Source organism: Ambystoma mexicanum, chromosome 6p, assembly GCF_040938575.1.
Source record: "Ambystoma mexicanum isolate Mex_15411 chromosome 6p, UKY_AmexF1_1, whole genome shotgun sequence".
In the NCBI taxonomy this organism is placed as follows: Eukaryota; Metazoa; Chordata; class Amphibia; order Caudata; family Ambystomatidae; genus Ambystoma; species Ambystoma mexicanum.
This window is the reverse complement of record NC_090935.1, coordinates 489570297-489594902: the sequence shown is the minus strand read 5'-3', so window position 1 is coordinate 489594902 and position 24606 is coordinate 489570297. Positions and strand designations below refer to the sequence as shown.

Sequence of the window (24606 nt, the reverse complement as noted above, 5' to 3'; positions counted from 1 at the left end):
GCGCCAGAAAGCTTAGTACAGGCTAAACAAGTTAATAGCCTTTCCAGAACACCGTCACCTTGTCTTTGACAGTGTTCTCCTGTGGGGCAGTAATGTAGAACCAGTTCCTGCGTAGTGACAAATTAGTTACAGCCACATTAGATATTCAAAATGTGATGTGGGAAATACTTCTCAATAGCTTCTTTCGCATCTTTGTTTCTCACAACTTGCTCCACCATTACTCTATTGCTTTTTCCTACCCTCGCATTTGTTTGGGGATGAACATTTCCATTGAATACCAACTTTGCGTGCATATTTTCTCTTTTCAACACTCTTGGTGCACCATTGTTTCTCATTATTTTTCTCGGATACCCTTCCCTTTTGAAAAATCTGTTCCACAAATGTCATTATTTTGGTTGTCAACTTTCTTGACCCATTTGGCCTTGTTCCATCACCACTAGGAATCTCATTTCTCTCCCAAGTCTTTGATATGGCCCAGCAATATCAATTCCCAATTGTTCCCGAATGACATCATGTTTGACCACCTCATAACTTTACATTTCTTGAATTTTGCAGCTCTTGTCAGAATTCTGGCACATCAAACAATTTCCTACAAATCTCTCCACCATTAAATCCATGCCAGGCCACCAGTACATTGCTCTTACGTTACCCTTGGTTATGGTTGATCTTGGATGCCCCTCATGAGCCTTCCAGGTGGCACTAATTTCCACCTCATCTTCTAAAGAAGATTCCTCCCTGACTTCCCAAAATGGTCTTTACTTTACTAAGTACCTCATCTGTCTGTTAACTCTTCAACCACTCACTCCTAGATGGAACATCTTGTACAACTGTTACTACCTCTTCCTCTTCGTTTTCTTTATTCTCAACTGGTAACCATGAAAGACAATCTGATACTCCTATCTATTTATTTATTTATTTATTTTTTTTTACACCTCGAACCTACCTGAACGTGAAATCATAACCTTACACTGAGTCTCGCCAACCTTGGTGTGGCCTTACACCAACCCTTCACTGCCGACAACTCCACCAAAGGTTTGTGATCCGTACACAAAGTAAATTTACTTCCCCACACGTAGTTATGAAAATAATGTATGCCCCATTCACAGGCTAAAAGCTGTCTCTCGATCATAGAATATATTCCTTCCATTTCCGTCACTGCTCTTGAGGCATAACAAATTACCTTCTATTGTTTATCCTCTACCTGAGTTAACACTGCTCCCACACCACTCGCATCTACGGTGAGTTTAGTTTACTTCCCAACAACAAACCCACCTAGGTAAACAGCGTTACAAATACTATGCTTAATGTCTATAAATGCTTCAACACACCTTTCATTCCAATGAAAAATTGGTCCTTTTCTAACAGCTTCCGTATAGGTTCTGTGATGCACGCAATCTTGATATAATACTCGGAGCCCTAAAAAGGACCTTGCATCATCCTTCTCTATTGGGGCTGAAGCATTTATTTGTCATTTACTGCATCTAGTTTTGGTCGATACCTTTTTACCACTTAAAATGTGACCCAAATACTCAACTTCACCATCTCTGAATTTACATTTGATTTTTTTTCTACTTTAAGGCCCTTCCTAGCTAATGCTTCTAGCACCCAATTCAATCTTTCATCATGTTCTTTGGTTCCCTTTCCGAATATAATTATGTCGTCCTGATACACTAATGTTCCTTTGGGTCATTGCTCTTTGATACGCAGCAGTAGCTGAACTGAGCCCAAGCGGCATCCTTTTATATCTAAACATTCTAAAGGGAGTAATGAAAGCTGTCAAATTTCTGGAATCTTCTGTCAAATTGATTTGATGATAAGCATTGTATAATTCCAATGTCGTAAAACATCTGCTCCCTCTATAAAGTTTTAAAATCTGAGCTATAACTGGAATTGGGTAATTATCCACCTGGATATCAGATCCCTTGAGTCTACACAAACTCAAAGCATGCCATTCTTCTTTACTGCTATTGCGATTGGGCTCATCCATAATAATGATTCTACCATCCCAATCGCATCTTCATTTTCTAATCTCTCTAACTAGGCTTCCAATTCGTCCATCGATGCAAATGGAACAGGTCTCGCTTTCTTGTCTACAACTGGTATCACATTGGGCATTCGAATGATCTTATGAGCATATCCTCTTAGCATTCCCAACTTAGTCTTGAAAACGTCTTCACCTTGTGCATTGGTGTCTCCACACCTTTCTTTTTCTTCAACATACAGCACAGGTTCGCTTTCGTGGGGGTCCAAGCGAATTTTAAGTCTAGCTTGGTCGTTCATCCCTTTCTTGGCACATATATTTTGATCTCGGCTGAGCGGTCTTTAAACTGCACATTGCTTGTAAAATATCCATCATATGTATCATTCACCCTTCACACCCTCCTGGGTTCCGACTATCTGATGGGTGAAATCTTTTTCTAATTTAAACTTTTTTTAACCTACTGAGGTTAAAATTCACTGCTTATTTTCTGTGATAATTGTATATGGTTAACAACCATCAACTCCCAATTTTCTATTATTACCTCACACTTAGGACACTTTTTAAATCCTCGTCATTACATTTTCTGGAAGCACACACAACTACTACCCTTTCTTCTTCAGAGTCTGGAACTTCTTGGATTACTGATACTCTTTGCTTGCTTCTGCATGCTACAGCAAAATGTCCCCTGCCTTTGCATGCTGTGCATATCTTGTCAATCGCTGGACAATGTCTAGATGATGCTTAGTTCCCTATTCGTCTGCATCTAAAATATCTTTCACTGTCATCCTGTCCCATACATGTGTTTTTCATGGCAAACTTTTGTTTTCCTCCAAAACTGTTGCTTTCCCGACTCTAGTTCTTGGAATTTAACTTTAAACTCACTGTTTTCTCTATCTTCCTTCTCATTACGTTGTTCCCTTTTCTTTTTAAGCACTGCTACTTGTGGCTAAACATTTACTTCTTTATTTTTATTTTTTTGGAACATCTCTGAGCTTGTTAATCCTCTTCACGATCGCCAGTGCTTGTTGTAAAGATGGATCTCCTATAATCAACTGTTTGTCCTGGATTGTTGCGTCCTTCGTGTGCATTATTATTTTATCCCGTATCAATTCTTCTGTTATACCAGCGCCAAATCTTCAGGTCCATGCTAATTTCTTCAACCCTGAAACATGTATTCCTCCACCGGTTCTTCCTCTCTCTGTACTCTGGTGTAAATCTATTTATGGCTACATTAGTTTCCGGTGCAAAATAGTTATCAAGTTGTCTAATAACTTGTTCATGTGCATCCATGTCACCGGCATCCAAATCCGTCAGTACTGGCAATTCTGTGTTCGTTGTCCTTCAGGGCCTAATGCATGTAGTAACAGTAGTTTCTTTTTCTCTGCAGTGAGATAATCATGTTCCATGGTCTTTATTGCACAAATATTCCCTCCATTCCGGCCATGGCAGTCGGCTGTCCCACATTTGGGATGTACAGTGATAACTTGCATTGCCATGGTAATTATGTGTGTGTAACACTTGTCACCCCACCCCTCCAAATAATTTTTTTTTCCCCACTGGGACGAGGAAGAGCATTGTGACTCTTATTATGATTCTCTTTGTACCTGTTTCCAAGATAGTGTTGCGTAAATCGAAAATGTACGGTCCTTTCCTCTAATATCTTCAGTTAGGCGTGGAGGCCTTTAATAGTTCTCATGCATCTGCAAGCAACCACTCTCCCAATATTTAGGATCATGAGCAGAGCCCCTGCATGGATGAGTGGGGGCCCCTGCTGTGTTGCTGTGTGCCTACCTTCTTTCGCCCAGCGCTCCTCTCTAGGACTGAGCGAAGTGGCAATAATGATGCCGCTTATTCCAGATTCTGCAACACCGCTGCAGGCACACAACGTGGGTCCGCTCTGCTGGCGCTCGTCACCAAATAAGCTACAAACTCTGTATAATAGATACATTTCTTTGTAGTACACCAGCGGTAGTCGCAGCTCCTTCCTTCCCCTGGCAATCACTTGAACCGTCCCTCACCGAACCTCCTCTTATGTTCCACATTCTAATAAGCAGTACCTAAGGTACCACAACGAAATATTTCGCGGAATCAATAATTTGCTAGACATAAGGTAGAAAATATGTGCAAATGTGTGGTTTTTCTTTTTCCTGATCGTTGAAGACTGTATCCTGGACCTTAATTAAGACTACCAGGACTTGTTACATGCACCTGGAGCACTAACTAGTGACTCAGTTATAAACCTAGAGGAATTTATTTCCCTCAAGAAATTTTTTTCCTGCCAGATTCAATTGAGAAACGGGGGAAGCAGACATCACAGTGAGAACTACTGCTCCCTTCTGAATGAGACCGCGCACCTCTGCATCGACATCACGCTTGCCTCTAGACTGAATACGAACCTTCTGAAAGGAGGGACAATAAAACTCTGCAGAAGCCCAGTACCGTCTGCAGAACCCACACGTCTGCAAGAAGGGACCGGTTGTGAACAAACTGAGCTATCCCCTCCGACTCTTTCCCAACCCCCCCCCCCCACACACACCTCCCCAAAGGTCTCCCTGGGAAGAAACATTTAAATTCAAAAGTGCTCAAATGCTCACCTGATGTGACAAGTCCACAACTTGCTCCACTGTAAGAGCGCCCTCTCCAACTCGTCCCTCGTTGTGGAAAGAAGGCGTCGGGAGCGCCACTGGAGATGAATCTGCAACGCCATCCTCTGGGTGCCAACTGCGTGGGATGCATGGAGCCCTGGAACGGACGGCTAGAGGAGCAGGCTCTGCCTTTTCCAGCCTTGACATAAACACCCGGGGTCAGGGCTCTTTTAATGTTGTTCTGCTCCTTGTCAAGGGTGGTAAACTAATGCACAAATGAGTTTTTTTGACTAACCTTTCCCTGAACAGCAACGCTTGAGCATTGAACCCCTGCCTTCGATGGGGCCATATCTGCTAGCTTGGGTGTCTAGGTGCATCAGCAACGCCTTAAGATGCTCTGACAGCGGAGCCGTGTTAGCATTGCTGAGCAGGCAAATCCAACGTGGAACACAGCATTCTCCTCTAGCATATCAAATACTGGGGTAAGGGGCCCCAACACATCCAAGAGTTTCTCCTGACGGTAAAGCCTTATCAATTCCATTTCTAGGGCCCTTGCCATTTTGGACAGAAAAAACACCTTGGAATGACCAATTTCAGGTGTCACTGTGACCTTATCGGGGAGAGAATGGGGAGGGTACTCGGACCACAGCTTATTACGGGTATCCTTCTCCATGCACTTTGTTACTCAGTGTTGCATAAAGGAAGAGACAGCTTCCGAAGGCCTCCACTCAGCCGAGCGAGGATGCTGAATATCAGCCGAATCAAAGACTTGACTCCCCCAACGTATCTTGGAGCCTCTTCCTTAAATAAAAAAAATATCCTTCTTCCTCTTAGGAGGGTAATCTGTATCCACAGAAGACAAGTATTTCGAGGAAAAAGATGGGGAAAACCCCATCACTATGCCTTTTCCTGGACAGGGACCCCCCCTTTTCTACATGCTTGGTCTTGGCTGCACACTAACGAGCTCTAGGCCCTTTAGTTGGGGTCTCGGAAGGTCCAACAGGCCTTTTACTATGAAAGTCAGCTATGCCCTTAACCAAGAAGTCAGAAGTATTGAAGTCCCATAATGCATAAGTCATTGACTCCTGAACTACTCTACAAAGATGTCTATCACCCAACTGCACCCTGCTACCTGGAAACCCTTGCTTCACTGTGACCTCATTTCCTCTCAAAGTAACTACCCTGACTGATAATGATGCCCCTCTTTGTTTCCCCCTGCCTGAAGCCCACCCCACCCCACCCCAAGGAGCAGACATGGTTTTCTTCAAAGCTGACAATGGATATTATTTCAAACTACCAAGGGGGGAAAAAGGGGCATCAGGACCCAATAGAAACCCTGCCCTAAGAGCAGAAGGATTAAAATCACCTTGAGCAGAGGTTGCTCCTCACCCCAGCAGCCCTGTAGGCACCGCAAGGATGAGAGTAGGAAGTCCGAGCAGGCCAAGACCCAGAAACACCCTGCAGGTGCTTGTGCTGCGCTCCTAAACAGAGCAGGCTTCTTGGCAGCAAAATACCAAAGCAATTGTGCCCTGCAGACTTAAAGTATCTAACAACTATTTATTATTTATTTGTTTATAACGCTCTGAAGCCCGCGGGTATCAAAGCACACATTAACACATAAGACAAACAAACCCATCTGGAACACAACCAGCTCCTTGGTACTAGACAATCCGGCTTCAGGCCCAACCACAGTACTTAAACAGCCCTACTGGACCTCAAAATCCAGATGGACACCATTAGGGACTTGGGTAAACTCTGCATTCTCCTCTTGTTAGATCTATCTGCAGCGTTCGACCTTGTGGACCACAACAAACTCTGCTCCACCTTAGCTAAAGACTTTAATTTCTCCACCGAAGCCACCATGTGGATTAAATCTAGATGAACGAACCTCAAGAGTCTCTACACGCAAAGAAGCTGCAGAACCCATCCCAGTCCACATTGGAGTACCCCATGGCTCCTGCCGATCACCCATCCTCTACAACGCATATACAAAGCTCCTCTTTTCAACCTTAGATGATATGGGTGTCATCTACACCAATTTTGCAGAGGACACCCAGATCTTCCACTCAAAGGGAACTACTCTCAAGATACACTGACTATTAATACAATTTTATGCCATTATACAAAATTTGATGGCACTAAATAGTCTCTGCCTCAACGATGAGAAGACCGAGATTCTCATCGTGGGGTCCCAGTCTAAAATAGGTGCCCTACATCCAGACTATGCTTCTATTAACATTGACGGCACCATGATACCTGTACTGAAGAAAGTAAAAACCCTAGGAGTTTAATTGGATGCAAATCTGTCAATGTCCAAACACATCAGCAGCCTCTCATCATCCACCGATTACACCACCAAACGAATTGCCGTAGCCGACAATTCCTCTCCCCCACCAACTTCAGTACACTAGCCAGAGCCAGAGCCCTGATTCTTTCAAGACTCAAATACTGCAATGTCTTGTTACTAGGCACGTCCATCACCAATACAAAAAAAAAATACAATTGATACAAAATGAAGCTTTACGGGCAGGAATTAAAAAATCAGACGATCTCCAAGACCAGAAGAGATCACCACTGGTTGCCTGTCGAAGCCAGAGTTATTTTCAAAACTCTATGTATTACCTTCAAATCTCACCAGGAAAAATCCCCCCCACCTACCTAAACCAGGCACTAGCAAAAAAAAGAATCCACCAGATTTCTAAGATCCACCAACCTCCTACTTCTAGCCACGCCTCGCTACAGAAAGACCAGAGCAGGGGGTAGCAGCGTTCACTACCTAGCTCCCAAACATTGGAACTACCTCCCACTCGGCATCAACAAAGAGGAATCATTCATGGGCTTCAAAAGATGGAAAAAAACTTGGCTAATTTAACCAATACGAATAAATCTCCCACCGTAGAACTTGTAAATATGCTGCACTTGTTGTTGTATTATTCTTCCTATGTAAATACTTTATATGATTGTTTGACTGTAACTTTGCTGCAATTGTCACTGACTAATATTTGAACAAGCTGCTTGTAACCTCGCTGTGATACCCAAGGGTTTGGGCGTGTAATAAATAAAGAAAAGACAGGACAAGTACATACACTATAGTATCAGAAGGTCCATTCCTTCTTTTTTTACATTTTTTTTTCTTCTTTCCTCAAAATAACCATAAAACAATCTGAATTTTAGAGTGAATGTAACCTTTTCGGAAAGACTTGTAACGATTCAAAAAAGCTAGAAGAATTCTAAGTCAACAGCCCACAATAATACAATCACAATTAACCTCAATGGACCAATCTTTGACTTGGACCCTGCATAGAAATCTAAAGTCCTGCATCTGAATACATCCCAGCCCCATTCTTGCTTGTAGCCAGTGAAAGACCACCTTCTTTAAAGATTATCTAGATTCCCACTGCTCAATTCTGCTTACGTAAATTAGGATAACATTTCTTTGATCCATATTGTGAGGTCTCAAGTTAGGGTCCAGAATCTCGGGAATGTCTTGTTTCTTAAGATGGGGGTTCCTCGACACTACCTGGACCCTCGACTTACCCCCTAGGTTCCCAGTATTCCCATTTCCAGTGGGTAGTGATTTACCAACTCGGAGGTTTTGATTAGGCTCTAGCAGGAATATCTTTCACAGCCACCTGATGAGTACTAATTCGGCAGCAGCTCCCAACTGGGGTAGCAGAATCCGCTCCCCTTGTTTGACACACTAAGCCTTCCTTTTTAAGGAGCAATTCTGAGAAGCATCAGTTTGGGATTGTTTATCCTACCGGAGGATGTATCTAGCGTAGCTCTGTAAAAGGATTCAATGCAGCAATTAAAGTCGTTTCTATTGTGGCATTGGTTTAAACCATTGTGGCATTGGTTTAAACCTGAGATGATTTTCTCATTGATTGCCAATTCTCTCCCTGGCATCTTTCGCTAACTGTCCTATTATTCATCCCGGAACACTGTAGACGGACATCTGACGTAGTAACTTCCAGGCCACTGATGGGTGACTGTGAAATGGGGTTTCCTAAGTGCAGGATAATGCCTCAGAACGTGAGGAATACAAAGACGGAACTGCCATCATACTCCAACAACTGCAGCAAGATGGCGCTGCACTACGTGTGGCGCACACACGATTTGAACCACTCCTGTGACTTGTGCTGCAACAGAAACAGGATTCAGAATGAAAGGATGACACATAATAAAATACTAAACATGCGTCTTTCTCCAGCGCGACCCTGCGAAGGAGAGATGGTTGCCCAGAATGCTAATCAAAGCTTTCCTGGGCAGAAAGATGAGTGAACGCTGCAGGAGTAACCATTATTACAAAATAAAAATAACATCTCGCAATACAGTACATTTTAAAATATGTACCTAAGATATAAAGCTTGAACAGTAGAGAAAAACAAAATTATCTGCAGGTCGCGCAACAAAGAAGGGGATGAGGGACTAGCTACATGGCCCTTCATAGGAGGAGAAAGATTGGCTGTCATGCCAGGACTGCCATCTTGGATTGTGGTCTTTGTGTTTTTCTTATGTTGATATACTGTTTTTAAAATGTTTTGGTGTTTGATTAAAATAAATTTCACATCATACTGCTGGTTGTCAGTAAAGGAGTTAATTGCATAATAGGAAGCCACCGGTCTCTGTCATAGAATTCTAGAACTGTCTGAAGCATCTCTGAAATATCCCTTCCTTATGAATTGCATTGGTTATTTTCAGTGTCCACACGCTCTCTGGTCTACGGTGCCATTCCAAACATCAGATTGTTTTGGAAATGGTCTTTGATTTACCCTATGCTGCACGTGCATGCTTCATTTCGCTACTGTCCTACAGTTCAAAGCAACAACACTTTTATGTGCAAACCTGTTGCAGCAAATGGAGTTAGGGCCAACGTTTTCTGTACATGCTGCTCCTAAACCGCCCCTCGCATGAGCCTACTTCACCAGTCACTTTGTTTCTGCAAGGTTTTTAGTACCTGATAAACGAGGCCAACAACTGCGCTGACTTGAACAATTTCAATTCACAAAAGCATTGCCAAGCCTGCTCAAGCAAGCTGCTAACAAAAGATGAGAAGGTCTTGCATGTCTCGTGTCTCATCTTTAAAAGTGTATCGAGGTTTCTTTTTTCCCTCTATATGGAGTGCGAATAGTGATAAAAGAGCTCTGCGTGCTACTTGAGGAGACACTAGCGCCCAGTCGCGGATCTCACGTTTTCAGAAACAAACGTTCAGTGAGCATATGGTGATTGTCTTGTTTTGCCCACATGGATCCTCTACACACAGTAATGAACAAATGTCAAATTGTGATTCGAGTGCTGAGTTTTTTTTTTGTTTCGCTTGTGCAAGACTTGTTTTCAGATCTCGTTCTCTGCGTTTCAACAAACTGATTGTGTGATGTTTAAAAGAATTATGAGTGCGAGGGTAAGGTGTTTATGCTCTACAAAAAAAAAAAAACTTTGCCGGTCGGCTTGCCGCAAGGGCGAGGTGTAATGTTTAAAATGTGACTTCTTCATTTCTGTTTCTTAAGTGCTGCAAATATCATGGCGGGGGCGAGGGATCTGAAACTAATGTGGCAAGGACATTTTCCACAGTTATGCAATGTTGCCGCATGCGCAGTATTCTCGAATAAAACTGAAACTTAGCGAAGTGCATTCTATCCAAGTTGGCACAGCCACAAAAGTCATTTCCTTTCCATTCATAAATGCGGATCGAGAGTCTAAGAAGTGTTTGCTGTTTGTCTCATATCTCCGTATACTTGAAGACTACGTTTAGAGATCTTTTGTAATGCACCCGACGAAGGTTTGTTTAAATACATCTAACCTACGTGAAATCCGGTTTATGTGCAGCATGGGCCAGGCAAGATTTAATTTATTTTGGCCTTTGTCACCAAAAGCTTACTTTAACCACCAAACACAGAATATAGCCTAGCTGGACTTAATAGGGCAGAGTATGGCCTGCAAGGCCACCGTGTACACCCTTCCCCGGAGTTCAAAGTTGATTGTGTGATTTATTCTTTTAAAGCATGTGACCAAACACTATGGTATTGTGCATAAACTACTTGAATGTAGTGCCCTGTAATAAGGTTTGGTTTCGCTGTTTTATGCAACAGATTGTTTTACTCTAAATCTGAAATGTTGGACAGATTGTTTTTCTTTTTGATCTGTTTTTAACTGTGGCTGTAATAATTTGTTCCCACATTTTGGTCAAGTTTGTACCATATCGCTCATTCGAATAAATGCACAATTGATCTCTAGAACACAATAATAAAATGACAAAATATAGTGTAATTCCAAGGATCTTCAACGTAATTGAATACAAGGTTTGGTAGTAGTGAGAGAATGGGGGTGGGGCGATAGCAAATGAAGGCACAACCACTCGCAACAATAAGATTAGACCTTGGCAAATCCACAAGTTGGATGCCTTATGGCACTAGCCAGAGCAGATGCATTATTTCATATGTTCCACCAACGGACGCGTAACACCTCGACCGGTACAAAACCAAGCAGATGAAAATGTACACCACTTACTTCTTACTTGCCCAGTGTATGACCAGGTCAAGATGGATTAAACGCCACCTACTGAAGGTCGGTCTGCAGAGTGTGGGATTCTAGCCATGTCCCTTCGCCTTCAAAGTCGCTTAGAAGAAATCGCCAAGTCAGTGGCAGGCTTTATATACGGGGCGTTGCGCTAGCGATCAGTATGGAGTCAAACGAATATAGGCTCCTAGGTGGAACTAAGGGACTGGGAGTATGGATGTCTTTGTACAGTAGCACTAACTGACTCGTCCCCTGGATCACACCCATGCACCATCTGGATCGTGTCTACGGGTGTAATGTGATTTTGGAGTTACCTTTCTGTATTAAATTTCAATGACATTGTTTATTTCACTATAAAGTACCTTTGCGAAATGGCAACCATATTGCTAGCACATGAAATTATGTATTTTAACTTGGCACTCGTAACGTTTGAAGCTAAAAACGGGAGCTATAATTACATAATGGTCTCAGCATGATATTGCGTGGGCTCTTGCATTTTTGTTGTCTTGTATGATCCAGCTCAGGCATGTGACGGTGCAAAAGTATTCCTCATTTTAGGTTTCCTTCTCCTGTTTAGCATGGACATTAAACCTAAATAACCTAGGGCACTATCCAGCAATGATACGAGGCCTGAGCCATTGCGGCTGCTGGCCCAATGAAAAGTGCTGACATTGCTTAAAAGCCCTGGCACTGGGGAAAAGCACAGTATTGTAGCAGTACGGATTCTCTATGGAAGACTGGACTGCCAAAGAGCAAGATGCCAAGCATGAGAGACCTCACCTGCAAGTACTGTTGAAGCATTATTTTGCTCTAACTGTACACCAGTGTTTAAGTCTTCTTGCACTGGGCTTCCCCGATATCGGAGTTCATGTTCAGTGCTGAAGAGTGAGTCACACCCTTATTCTTTGAACATAATAATGTCGCTTAGATCACCATAGAGATTGCAGCAAGTTTCCCTTAACTGTAAAGGGATGCTCTTTTGGAACTTTGTCGCTAGCATCCAGATATTTACAAACCGCTGACTGAGTACAGTTTTGCCCACTGGTTTAAAAGGTGCTCCACCCTAGAGCTTTCCATGGATACTGGAAGGGGGGTGGGGGGGTTGCATGATCTGATATATGGTATTTATAACGTGCCTATACAAGTGTTTCAAGGCGCGACGCAGAAAGGGAGGGGGAACAGAGGGAAGACGAAGACAACCATTTTCCAAATAACTATGATCGTGTGGGGATTTTTGGGGCGCCCCCTCCCTGGCTTGTCACAGGCCTTCCAAGGGGTTTCGCCTCACCCTACAGTGCCTATAGGGGTGGCATGGGGTTATTCCATTCCCAACACCATGTGCTTGTGTGTATGAGGTGAAACGAGGGGGGAAGAGTGCCTCTTATACTTGGCTAGTAGCTTGCTACATGAATATTTTTACTCCTGTGTGTAGTATCCCTGTTACAGGTGCTAACTCACTCCTCGTGTACTGTGAAATAGAGACACGGAGCAAGTCCTTCGTTTCTAAAACCATATTCCTTATTTATTCAATTTTTGTTTCATAGAGGAGTCCCAGTATATTTGTACGATTGATCCCTTCTTGTAGCGTTTGGCACAATTTTATCTTTAGCTGGTACAGTCGATACATTCTTGGTTGTTGCAGTACCAAAGCAGAAATGCTGTGCAGTATGGGAATAGCTCTGGGTAAGATTTTTGCTAGTTGGGAGTAAAATATTCTTTTTAGGGATTGAAATAGTAATGACCAATACTCATCGTGTGTTTCCCCCGCTCCGCTTTTTGGCATTTCGACTATATATTAAAGAACCTATCTTTTTGTGATCCAAACTTTGCACCTAGTAATTGATGCACACTAATGGGTGCATTTTAACCTAAACGTTTCTCTTCTGGTGCCACTGATTCTTCTGTTGTATGGCCAAGTAAACCTCTGCCCATCTCTTGATATCGTGTTGGTGGCAGAAGACACTGTCATGGACCGAATTCTTTAAAAAGGAAAAATATTAAAATTATTTGTGCATTAATTTATTATAAACTTTTGCAAAATTAAAACCTCAAATAGCTTTAAAACAGGACCATCAGATATCCAGTATTAGCACTTTTCCCAAGTTAATCCAAAAGTTCACATTCCCGCCCCTTTTCGACCAAAATTGTGTTCATGAATGCCACAACAGAAAGAACCAAAGATACCCTGTCTCCGTTCATTAAACATGACCACAGACTTCTAGGCAGAGTTATGTCACTTCTTTTATCACTGAAGAGAAGGAGATTGTTCTGTCCATAGTGAGGCCCGGGGGGAAAAAAGCAGCTCATGTTTGAAAGTTTCCACTCAACCAACCTCTGGGCAGGATGGACATGGATCGGTTTTCTTTACGTTCAATTGAGATCTTGATGCAATTACTTAGTTGTCAGGAGTAAGTGCAACCTAATTCTTAAACTGCTCTGTGTGTGGTTTACTCTGGAACTTTACCAGATATTTTGGCCTTCGCCACCAGCCTTCTTGTCTCGAGATCCAAATTATGGTATAGTTTATATGTCGTGGCTTTCTCCAGTGTGGCAATCCAGTCAGATTACTCCAGCTTCACCTTTACTCTACTCGGATTTGATGTTGGATCCTCGCTGGTAGATCTGATTTGCTTCAGCTTTGCTTTGTTGGCATCCACCCAGACTTTCAAGGACCCCTTAATATCCTTCCCCATTTATTTGCCAGTAATGTCAAACAAAGATGTACTGGAGTCGCCAAGGCATTTCCCATATAATGCCAGCTTCCAGACAGTCCGACTCTCTAGCACAAGATCAAAGAGGAAGCTATAAAAGGGACCTGCCCTCAACTAACAGTTTGGTGTGACAGAAATAGGGCTCTGTTGGATTCAATAACGTGCACAGAAGAGGAGCTGATGGCCAATCCACTGAGGATAAAAGCAAAGATGGAGGATCTAGATTGGATCGAAACCCTCGACCAGGCGGCTTCAAATAAACTTTTGGCTCATCTTCCCCTCATAGTCCGCAAAAGACAAGAAGTGGCGGAATACGTAAAAAAAATTCCAGAACAAGACCATGAGAGACACTTTTCTCAGGGTACCTCTTAATCTTTTACCCACAGGGGAAATTTTGAAAATCCGCTCCCAATTGACAACAAACGCATGCATACTTTGTCCAGATAGCAAAAAGCCGGAAACTTTACATCATCTAATGATGGAATGTCCAGCAACGCTCACTCTCATACAGACTTACTTGTTACCATTGTTTTTGGACTGTGATTTTCGGGAGAAGGATCTCTGGTGGACCCGCCTTTTGTCAGGCGATAACACCAAATGGACAATCGCAGCGGCCAAAATCCTAAAATTAGCAATGGACAAAATCGCAGATCTCTAACAAGTGACGGCAAGGAACATCCAAATCAACAAAGAACTTTCCATGTAAATCTTAAGACTTTTCCTTATTTATTTTTTAATTTATTTTTTCTCTTTTTTGCAGTCTTGTAAAAGCCTTAATTGGAATTAAAACAAGTAAGTAAATTAAAAAAAAAAGCCAGCCTTTTCCACTCTACTACAGCATGTAGCGAGACAGTCCCAAGCGATCTGCGTAGAACAGCAACTGGGAGAGAATTTGGGAGTCTCCGAACACTTCTCCAGAGCGCCCCTTCAAACTGGTGCCAAAGACTATCTGGAGCGTCGGTATTGCCTCGACACCATATGCAAGACTGGGAACAACTTTAATTTTACAGTAGTCTAAAACTGGGGTCAGGGAATCTCTTGACTCGTCAATGATTTTACATTCCTGCGTAGCTCATACACGATTGGGGTTTCGATGTTACTGTTGTTGCTCCAGATTCCCAAGTACTTGAATGCCGAGCTGCCCCTCAAATTTGCCTCTCGGCTTCTTTGTTGTTTCTGGTACCAGGATCTTGGTTGGTCCAATTGCCGCTGCAGGCATACTGAAGTTTGGTCTATTAACACCAAATCACCAGTGTACAAGAGGTTGGCTTGAATGAAGACAACCAATTTGTGGTGGGAATGACCTTGCGGTATCCAGAGTTGGGTTGATGTCGGACAGGAAAAAATTAAAAAGGGCCGGGGCTTCAGTCAGCCCTCTGACTGACTTGATTTCCGTTGATAAAAGACCAGATTGATTTAGTCTTACTCTCATGGTGGCGTTAGAGTGGAGTGCCATCAGAGGGTCCAAAATGGAGCTAGGGCAATTTTTTTTGTCTGCATTTATCCCACTGACGTTTTCGCCCCACCTGATCAAATGCCTGAACAAAATCGACAAAGGCTAGACTGAGTCTTGATTTGCCTTCCCAGACCAATCCCTTTTAAAATGCTGAGGATTAGGTTTGCCCCTGTTCCCACCCCTTTCCTAAATCCAGATTGGAAGGGGTTATTGCAACCTTCTCTATCCGACAATTCGTTAATTAAATATATTCATTCTCAACAAAAGGAGATGGCCAAATATCTTCCTGTTCCCATCCAGAAGGGCGATTGGGTGATAGTTCTTTGGATCTTGCCTCTTCCGCCTTCTTGAATATCGGAACCATTATGCCTCTCCTCCAGGAGTTCGGGATAGACTTGGTCTGAATGACATGCTTAAACAAGCAGTTGATAAACGGAGCCCAATGCTCTGGGTTCCGTTTCAACATTTCGTTGGTAATGCCGTCTGGACCAGGGGCACGACATCTGCACAGTTTCCTCAGCTTTGCCACTATAGCCTCAATATTGTGTGGGATATCCCAAAGAGTTCATCTCGGTTGACTTAATGTCACGTGGTAGTTCTTTTTTCTTCATAACGGTTGGTAAAGTGAGACACCCAGACCTCTTCCAGAACATTCAACTGAAATAAACCGACATTACCTGTACAAGAATTTACAAGGGACCAAAATTCTCTCAACGTCTCCCACAAACGGTTTTTAACATTTGAGTCATGTTGGTAAAGTTGAGGTCTGTATGTCCTCTGACAGTTATTGTAAAATCTAACGTCTGTGTTCACACTGTAGATCTTCCGGTTGATTTGAACGGTTTGCTCTGTTCATCCTCCTCTTCTTTTTTTTTTTTCTCCCAAAACTGTAGTGAAAGAATGCAGACAAGTTTTCGCCCCATGAGATGTTCCCCAGTTTTTCATAAGGAAACACTTTATTTAAATTTTTTACATTTATATAGTGCACAAAGCAGCCCTTGGGCATTGCTGCATTGTTATAAGAAGGTATACAAATTACTTAGTTGCAGTGGAGAGATACAAAACGGTGGCTGAGGTTCGTGGGGTTACAGTAGAACCTGATACAGTACATGTACATAAATTGCTTGGTAAGAGTTGAGACATGTAGGCAGTTTGATGGCTTAAAGGCGAACTGGATACATCCCAAATACAATTTTGCACACACAAGGGTAACTGGAGGCGGGTGTGTGGGTTAGTTTAACTTTAATAGGGATGTACAATCCACAGTGCCATCGTCCACCAAATGCCTTCACTTGTTGTGCCCCTTGAAAATCTAGCTGTAAGGTGCTCAATGGCATTCTTGGACATTCTTAGTCTTGTTCCTCCGTTACATACTGCCATAGGTTTGGTCATTTCGTACCCAACACAAGGAGGATCGGATGCCCATGCTAGCTCCAGCAAATTATGGTCGCTGTGGGTTGTCTTAGTTACTTTGAAAGATGTCAAATGGTAGAAAGAGTCTAGAGACGAATATATAATCCATAGCTGCTTTCTTCCTTCATTTGACCAGGTTGCTCGTGGAGGGATGTCTTCCGGCATCTGCCCATTTAGCACCACGTGCACATCTTTTTTAATGCCATAAGGGATTGCCACGCCGCTCCCCTTAAATCGATGGGGAATCTTGCAGTTGAGGCACCTCAAATGCAGCTGGCATTTAGATTACCACAAACTATGATCCAAGAGGCTTCCTGCTGTGTATACGTATCATTTGAGCTACTGATCCCTCAGCTACTGCCAATACATTTACAAGCACACCTGAACTTTTTGCTGCCATTGATTCCTGCCTTTGCGTATCTACACCTTGTATAACTTGTGATTGGTATGTGCACTATTTCACTTTACAAATATAAATTTCAATACTTTCACTTTCTGCTGCCCCACGGCACTCTAGGCTAATGCATTACTCTGATCTTAGATGAACGACACCTCTAGCCAATTGTGTTACTTTGACTCTAGGCATTGCACAACTGTAACCCAGTGAATGTGAGCTACTTTGAACCTAACAATCTCTCCATCATATCTTAACCAAATGCGCCACCTCATATCTAGGTCTTGCCCCTTTGCATTCTAGCCTACTGTTCTCACATCGATTCCTGTTATTGTCCATAGCACCTTAGCCTAATTGCGTCACCTGAACCCAGACGTTGCCTCATTGCATCTCAGTCAAACTATGTTAAGCATTAGGCTTAATATGCCTTACTGTGCCTAGCTATTGTCCATTGCACTTCAGCACTATTGTGTTATGCCTTCCACCTAATGTGTCGTATTGTATCCAGGTGCTGCACCACTGTGTTTCAGCCTAATTGTGTTATTTCGAACTCGGGTGCCACCCATTGCATTTTACCCAATTGTGTTATTTCGAACTTGGGTGCTACCACAGTGCAATTTAGCCAGATTGTGTTATTTCGAACCTAGGTGCTACCCCTTTGCACCTCAGCCTAATTTGTGTAAACTTGTGGGCTACAATGCTGTCGCTCTCTCATGCTAGCACAGCACTGCCAATGTGTGTTAAGTGTCCCCGTGTCGGCCAGCCGTACTGCTACTGCCTGTGCATGAGGCACACACCACTAGGGTATGGAGTTTGAATCTACACTCCTCTACTTATTTGACTGAGGTTAGTACCTCTTCCGTCTCTGCGTTACGTCCTTTGCCCAGATACTGCCCAGCCCAAAGCCCTATCCTGCATCGGCCCAGGCCTAAGCACCTCTCCTTAGCTTTAGACTAACCATCCTCTTACCTGAATACATTTGCTGTAACCACTTGGCATGTTTCCCACGGTCATCAGCCTGACCGCCTGCCTCCTGTTGCTTATAAATAACATAGCACAGCTCAGCATGTCACCTCACTCACTTATCACTATGTACCAGACTATACTTAACATCAAATCAGCTAGCAGTAAACCTGCAAGACCTTTAGACATAAACGACTTTCATCCAGAGCTACCTACCAGCCTCCCCCGCCCTACTATAGACAGGAACTTAAGACTCAGAGCTAGATTAGCTAAAATATATGAGCCACTCGCCCGCTCCATGCCTACTGCACAGAGGCGAAGATCCATGACTGCCAGCCTAAATACCCTAAAACCCAACTTCTCCCAGAATGCCTACACCAAACCACTACACAGCCCCCCTAATCAGAGCAATCCTGTAACCTTACAAGACCACCCTTCCACTACAACTACCACAACCACTGTCGGCCCTCAAATTAAGGGAGCCCTAGTCAATGCCAGATCGCTAGTAGCTCATGCAACAGAAATTGCAGACTTGATCCTCAAAGAAGACCTTGACCTCCTTGCCATCACCGAGACATGGCTACATCCGGCAGCAGGCCCCTTGCTCATGCTTGCAGTCCCAGAGAAGTATTCCATCCTGAGACAAGACCGACCCAATTCCAGAGGAGGGGGTGTTGCTATTATCCACAAATGTAGTCTTACCATGAGATTAGCAACCACTATCAATGTCCATTCCTGCGAACTACTTTTCGCGCCTTGAAACACTTGTGTATAGGCGCGTTACAAATACCATATATCATATCTGTCAAAGTCCCCCTTACTAATGCCCAAACTCTCAACATGCACGTGATCTATCGCCCTCCAGGCCCAATAGGCACATTTAATGAGGACATTAATACCATCTTATCCAGCAACCTTAAAAGTTCTACTCAAGTACTCACCCTTGGAGACTTCAATATGGGCTTCAATGACCCGGAAGACCAACCTGCCAACATTACGCGTAATACCCTTTCTGAATTAGGATTTACCCAAAGAAGCATGGAATCTACACACGCCAAAGGTAGAAAACTCGATTGGGTGGCTGACTACAGTAGCCTAGATAACATCACCGACATTTCACCCCTAGCCTGGACTGACCACCATCTGGTATCGTTCACGCTCTCTACTATCCGACCCCCACCCTTGCCGGCCTGTAGGGCTCCACACTCGCGAGAAATAAAGAGCATCACTGTGGAGAGACTTATCCCAAACGTAATCCCCACACTCAATGCACTCCCTGACAACTGGGATCCTGAAACGTTGGTCGAAGAATACAATAAAATGATGTCCACTTCGCTGAACATAATCTCCCCCCCCCCCCCCTGCAAACTCAGACCAAGTAAGCCCAAAATGCATTTGAACAAATGATATACACCATTCCTTAAAAACGTAAGGCAGCAAAAAAGAAACTGCGAGGCCACCTGGAAAAAAACTCCCGTCAGCAGCTAACAAACTCAAACTTACTAAACTAGCTGCCCTTTACAAAAAAGAAATGTACTTAGCAAAATGAACGTCCTTCGACTCCCATATATCACAAGCCAAATCAAATATGAAGGAATTATTCTCCATTCTTAAAGAAGTAGAAACCCCTATACCACACATAGTGTCATGCACCAGCCCTGGAAGCTAGTTTACTGTTGGAAGTACTAACATGGATTCCAGGAGCAAACCCAACGGTCTAGTTTATTCCAAGATGGCCGACAACCTATAACTAGCTGATCAAACTAGCGCATGGCACATTGTAGCGTAATTGTTACTTGCGCTGCCAGTCTCTTATAGTGACTTGCCTTTATCCTCTTCCCGTTTCGCTTTGCTCTAGCCTTTCCTGTTCTTTGCCACTCGTGGTGTCCTAAGGTCTTCAGGTAAGGTGATCGGGATCTTTTCAAGCTACTTTCGCTTTCACTACGCGTTTTCTATTTACCGTGCGTATTCTTGTACCTGTCTATCTCTGCAACCCACCTTGGTCTCCGCTGTCAGAACCCGCTCGAGCGGAAGGGAGACTCTGTTTTTACTCCGTTCTATTCTATTTTTCTTGTTCCCTCTATTGTTTACCTTCTGTTTTGTACTTTTCTGCCTCGTTCCAGCAGTGCAGATACTTTCACGGACTTAGTCCGTGAGACCGTTTGGTTCTACGGTCTCGCTACACACCCATTATCCCTGGGTCCCGAAGGGTACTAGAGACCCCAGCAACCAGCCTCCTCATCCAAGATCGGAGGGTAGCGTCTGTGGAATCGGCAGACCGGATTCCCCACTTCAGCTAGCCTTCTAGTAGTTTTTTGGACCTTCCCATCACAACAGTCTCGTGATCTTCGGGGTTTTTTCTGCCTAACGGCTTTTTCCCCCTTTTAGGGCATGCTCCTCGGTTTACCTCCGGATCTATACTGTATAAAGACCACGGAGGCGGCTGAGGGAGCGCGGCCCTACTTACGACAAAAAAAAAGAGAAGAAGCCGGAGAAGAAGACCAAGAGGAAGAGCTCAGTCAGAGTGGAGGAAGTACCTGAGCAAACAGGTGAGGAGGAGTCTGGGGAGGAGGAGACCCTGATTGACACATAGATACTTGTATTAAAGATAAAAACTGGTGCTCAGAAATCCAAAATGCCCTAGCCAATAAGATAGCCACCCTACAAAACAAAATCTCCTGCAAAAAAGCCTCCCTGAGTGACCCCCACCTGTCCAAACCACCTGAGAAATTGACGTTTAGAGAAGTTGAAGCGGGTGGTTTCCCTTAAGTCACCATACTTGAAGTTGAAAAAATCATCTTGTCATTGAAACCCTCCAATTGTCAGGGAGACCTGTGCCCTGCGCAGCTCATCAAAGACGCTGCCCGTGACCTCTCCCCTTTCATTACTAAGTTAATCAACGCTTCCTTTTCCACCGGTTCTATCCCTACCAATCTAAAACAATCCTGGGTACTACCACTACTAAAAAAAAAAAAAAACACTCTTGACCCAGCCACGCCCACAAACTATAAACCCATAACTACCGTACCATTCCTCCTAAAAATCCTTGATACGGTTGCCTATGTACAAATACAGAAGTATTTGGAAGAACATCACCTACTAGGAGCCAGACAATCGGGCTTCCGTCCTCAACATGGGACTGAGACGGCTCTCATTGACATTTTTAAAATTCAGATTGACAAACTCAGAGACCGTGGACAAGCCGCCTTACTCCTCCTCCATGACCTTTCGGCAGCATTCGACCTTGTCGACCACTCGGTTCTATGCACACACCTCCACACATCGGCTAATTTCTCTGTCGAGGCTATTACATGGATTAGATCATTCCTTAACGGCAGAACCATGAGGGTCTTTTCACCTTCAGCTGCAGCAGACCCTATACCTATCACTTGTGGTGTGCCACAAGACTCCTGTGTCTCCCTCGCACTGTACAATATATTTACCAAGCCCCTTTTCGATGATCTGGATCATCTCGGTATCACCTACACTAACTACGCAGATGATACCCAGATCCTCCTTCTGGAGATTATGAAAAGGATTTGGCCTTGGTAAATGGAGTGTACATCATCATCCAGGCATGGATGGCCACACATGGACTTTGCCTGAATGATGATAACACTGAACTCATCATCTTGGGCACTACAGCCAGTTTACAGAAACTAGGCCCTGCCTATTCATCCTTCACGATCAATGGCAAGAACATTAAGGTGGGTCAAGAGGTTAAAATGCTAGGCTTTTACTTAGATTCCAACTTCTGTCTCAACAGACTGTTGAACTCCCTAGCCTCCTTCACGGCTTATACGTGTAAATTGATCTGTGCAGCCAAACCCTTTCTGTCGGACACTAGCTGCCTGACCCCTGCCACAGACCTCTTTCTGTCCTGTCTGGACTATTGCAACGCTCTCTATCTGGGGTCCTCCAAAGCTACCACCAGCAAACTACAAACTCTTCACAACAATGCTCTTAGAGCAGCATTGGGTGTCTCTAGAAGAGATCATATCTCAGTATACAGCCTACAGAATAATTGGCTCTCTATCAAAGACAAAATTCTCTTAAAAACCGCGTCACTTACTCACAAGTCCCTCAATGATGCTGCTCCAATTTACCTGATCGACAGATTTCATAGACAGACCTCCGTGAGACCTACAAGAATAGCCTATAAAGACTGCCTCTCTGTCCCCAACTTTAAACGCTCCACTATAGGGGGCAATAGCTTCCCAGTGAAAGCGGCTAAACTGTGGAACTCCCTACCGCCAACTCTCAGAATGGACTTACCTTATTAAAACTTCCGATCTAAGACGTAAGTCTTCAAACATATACTCGTTAAATCTATTATATTCCTGCCACAGTACACACTGTACCCATATGTGCTTACCTGTATATTTGAATATAATCATGTTACTTTTTCTGTGTGTATGTACATGTATATTTCGCTGATGTTGTAACTAAGCTTAGCAATTCCATCTAACTGCTGCACCTGTTACCCTAGGGTACTCTGGTGCATTACAAATAAACAAACAAACATCTATTAGGGACACCACCAAATCCAAGAATGCTTAGTTTGTGATGGCCATCGGGTACCAGTACACATTTATGATTACTATACATGGTGTATTAGCCTTTTTAACCACACCAACCAGGGGTGACCATCCCATAACAATTTCCTGTGCAAATGTATTAGAAAAAGCCCCCTTCATTAGTTTAAGACTGCTTCCTGATTTTATTGCTATCATAAGACCCGATAAGAACCTTCCTTTAGGACTGCTGGACTGAGAATGATTTCATATCCATCCAGACATGGCTTTTGACAAAGCCACATCTCCGGGAAACACAAGAGGACATAGTCCCCACAAATTCATGTCACTCTTTGACGTCATATGTTTAAAACCTCTTATCTTCCAAGATACCATCCTCGTCTAGCATTGCGGCCTGGTCTTTAAGGGCTATGAATTTCCTTTGGTATCCAAGGCTCCCGAGAGCCAAGCCCACAAATAATTATCTAGTTTGTCGGAATCGTTCACACAAGGCACCTTGACCTCCCCTTTAGATTCAGTACCATTTTCGGGCAATACTGTAATGCTGAAGTTGGTTTTCTCAGGTGCTTGTACAAGGTGCCTCATCGTCAAAATAGACTGCCTAGGATCTTCTTCTCTACCCCCTAGTCGGCCTGTGTTAACTGGTTTGGTTGTACAGTTTACTAAAAGAGAGATGGACCCTTTATTGTTTTTCTTTGGATCCTGGCAATCAACATTTTCCCTTTTACCCTTGTCTTGTTTTCCCGGGCCAGTTTTTTACTTGGTTGCACCAAGATGTGGTCAGTCGAGGGCTGCCTCAGACATAGCTGGAGAGTTGTGAGGATCCCCTCACCTGCACACCCTCATCAACAGTAGGGGTTGGGTTTCTGTAAATGGAAGGGGGGGGGGAGCAAACTCGCTTCTGCTCCTTCCAGGATCTCTGCATCCGATAATTCCCCTGTAATGTCAAAACATTATTGCTGATTTTTAATTTTGTTTGATAGACTGCTGCTAACTTGTTATCCAAAAACAGCCTCCCCTCCTCACTGTTTTTGTTTTGTCTTGATGGTGCGGAGGAGGACCCACCGAGGGCTATTAGTGTTTGAGGGCATCGGAAGCTAATACAATTTTCTCCAATTTAGCAACCAAACCCTCTCAGCCACCCTTGTAGTTTTGCGCAGTATAGATTGTTCTTTTGATGGAACCCCGCTTTGCACTTCTTGGAGGTTTCAGGTGAGAGGGGTTTCTTCATAAGAGCTGAATAAGGCCACTTTCCTACCCTCGGGCTCGAACATTTTCCCCATTTCAAAGTTAGTCCGTTCAGCAGGTGGTGCAGTGCTCCTTTTGTATAGGTGCAGCACATGTTTCCTGAGTCAGCAGGGTAGAAGTATATGTCAATGAATTATGAATCTGAGCGAGCACCTTCATCTTTTGCAATATAGGTTGTGTCGTAACAACCACAGGGTCACATTGGGTCAAACTGCTAAAATGCTGTGGCTTAGAAACGGAGACCCTGTGATAACACGGTGTGACACAGCACCTATCAATACCAAAGTCTTTTGCTAATGATTCGTTGTTTACTCTATCTCCACTTATCACATCAGCCTGTGGTGTCGATGACTTTCCTCCAATTGCACCGTGTTCCTAGATGTCAACTCTAAGCTCACATCATGTCCCTCCTCTCTCTCCAAGATGACCTGCTTATGAAGTGGTGTCAGCGTAACCCAGTCGTCGGCCACAATAGTTGTACCCACCACCTCATCCAGTACACACCGGGACAGGGATGTTGTCTGAGGCCTATTTAGGGAGGTTTGGACAGCTTCAGTTACCATAACAGAGCTTAGTCCTGTGGCCACTGAAGTTGTTGGCAACAAAGGGCTGAGCAACGACAATTCAGTACATAAGCAAAGACTTCTGATGTTCAAGTCTAGATTGGGCGTAAACAAAATGTCAGGTGAGGCAACTTTCAAATTACGCTTATCAAAGGTTCTTGGTGCAGCGGGCAATTTGACTGTGCGACCGAGGCCAGAGGTATAGCATGCTCACCCGCTGCCCTTGACCTGGCGCTACGGA

The 24606-nt window shown here is 43.7% G+C and overlaps 1 protein-coding gene across 4 annotated transcripts in view; it reads left to right on the top strand.

Moving 5' to 3' along the window:
* The window catches only part of IL6ST (interleukin 6 cytokine family signal transducer), a 612349-nt gene that overhangs the window by 653 nt on the left and 587090 nt on the right, over window positions 1-24606 (top strand). The gene's annotated exons all lie outside the window — the stretch shown is intronic.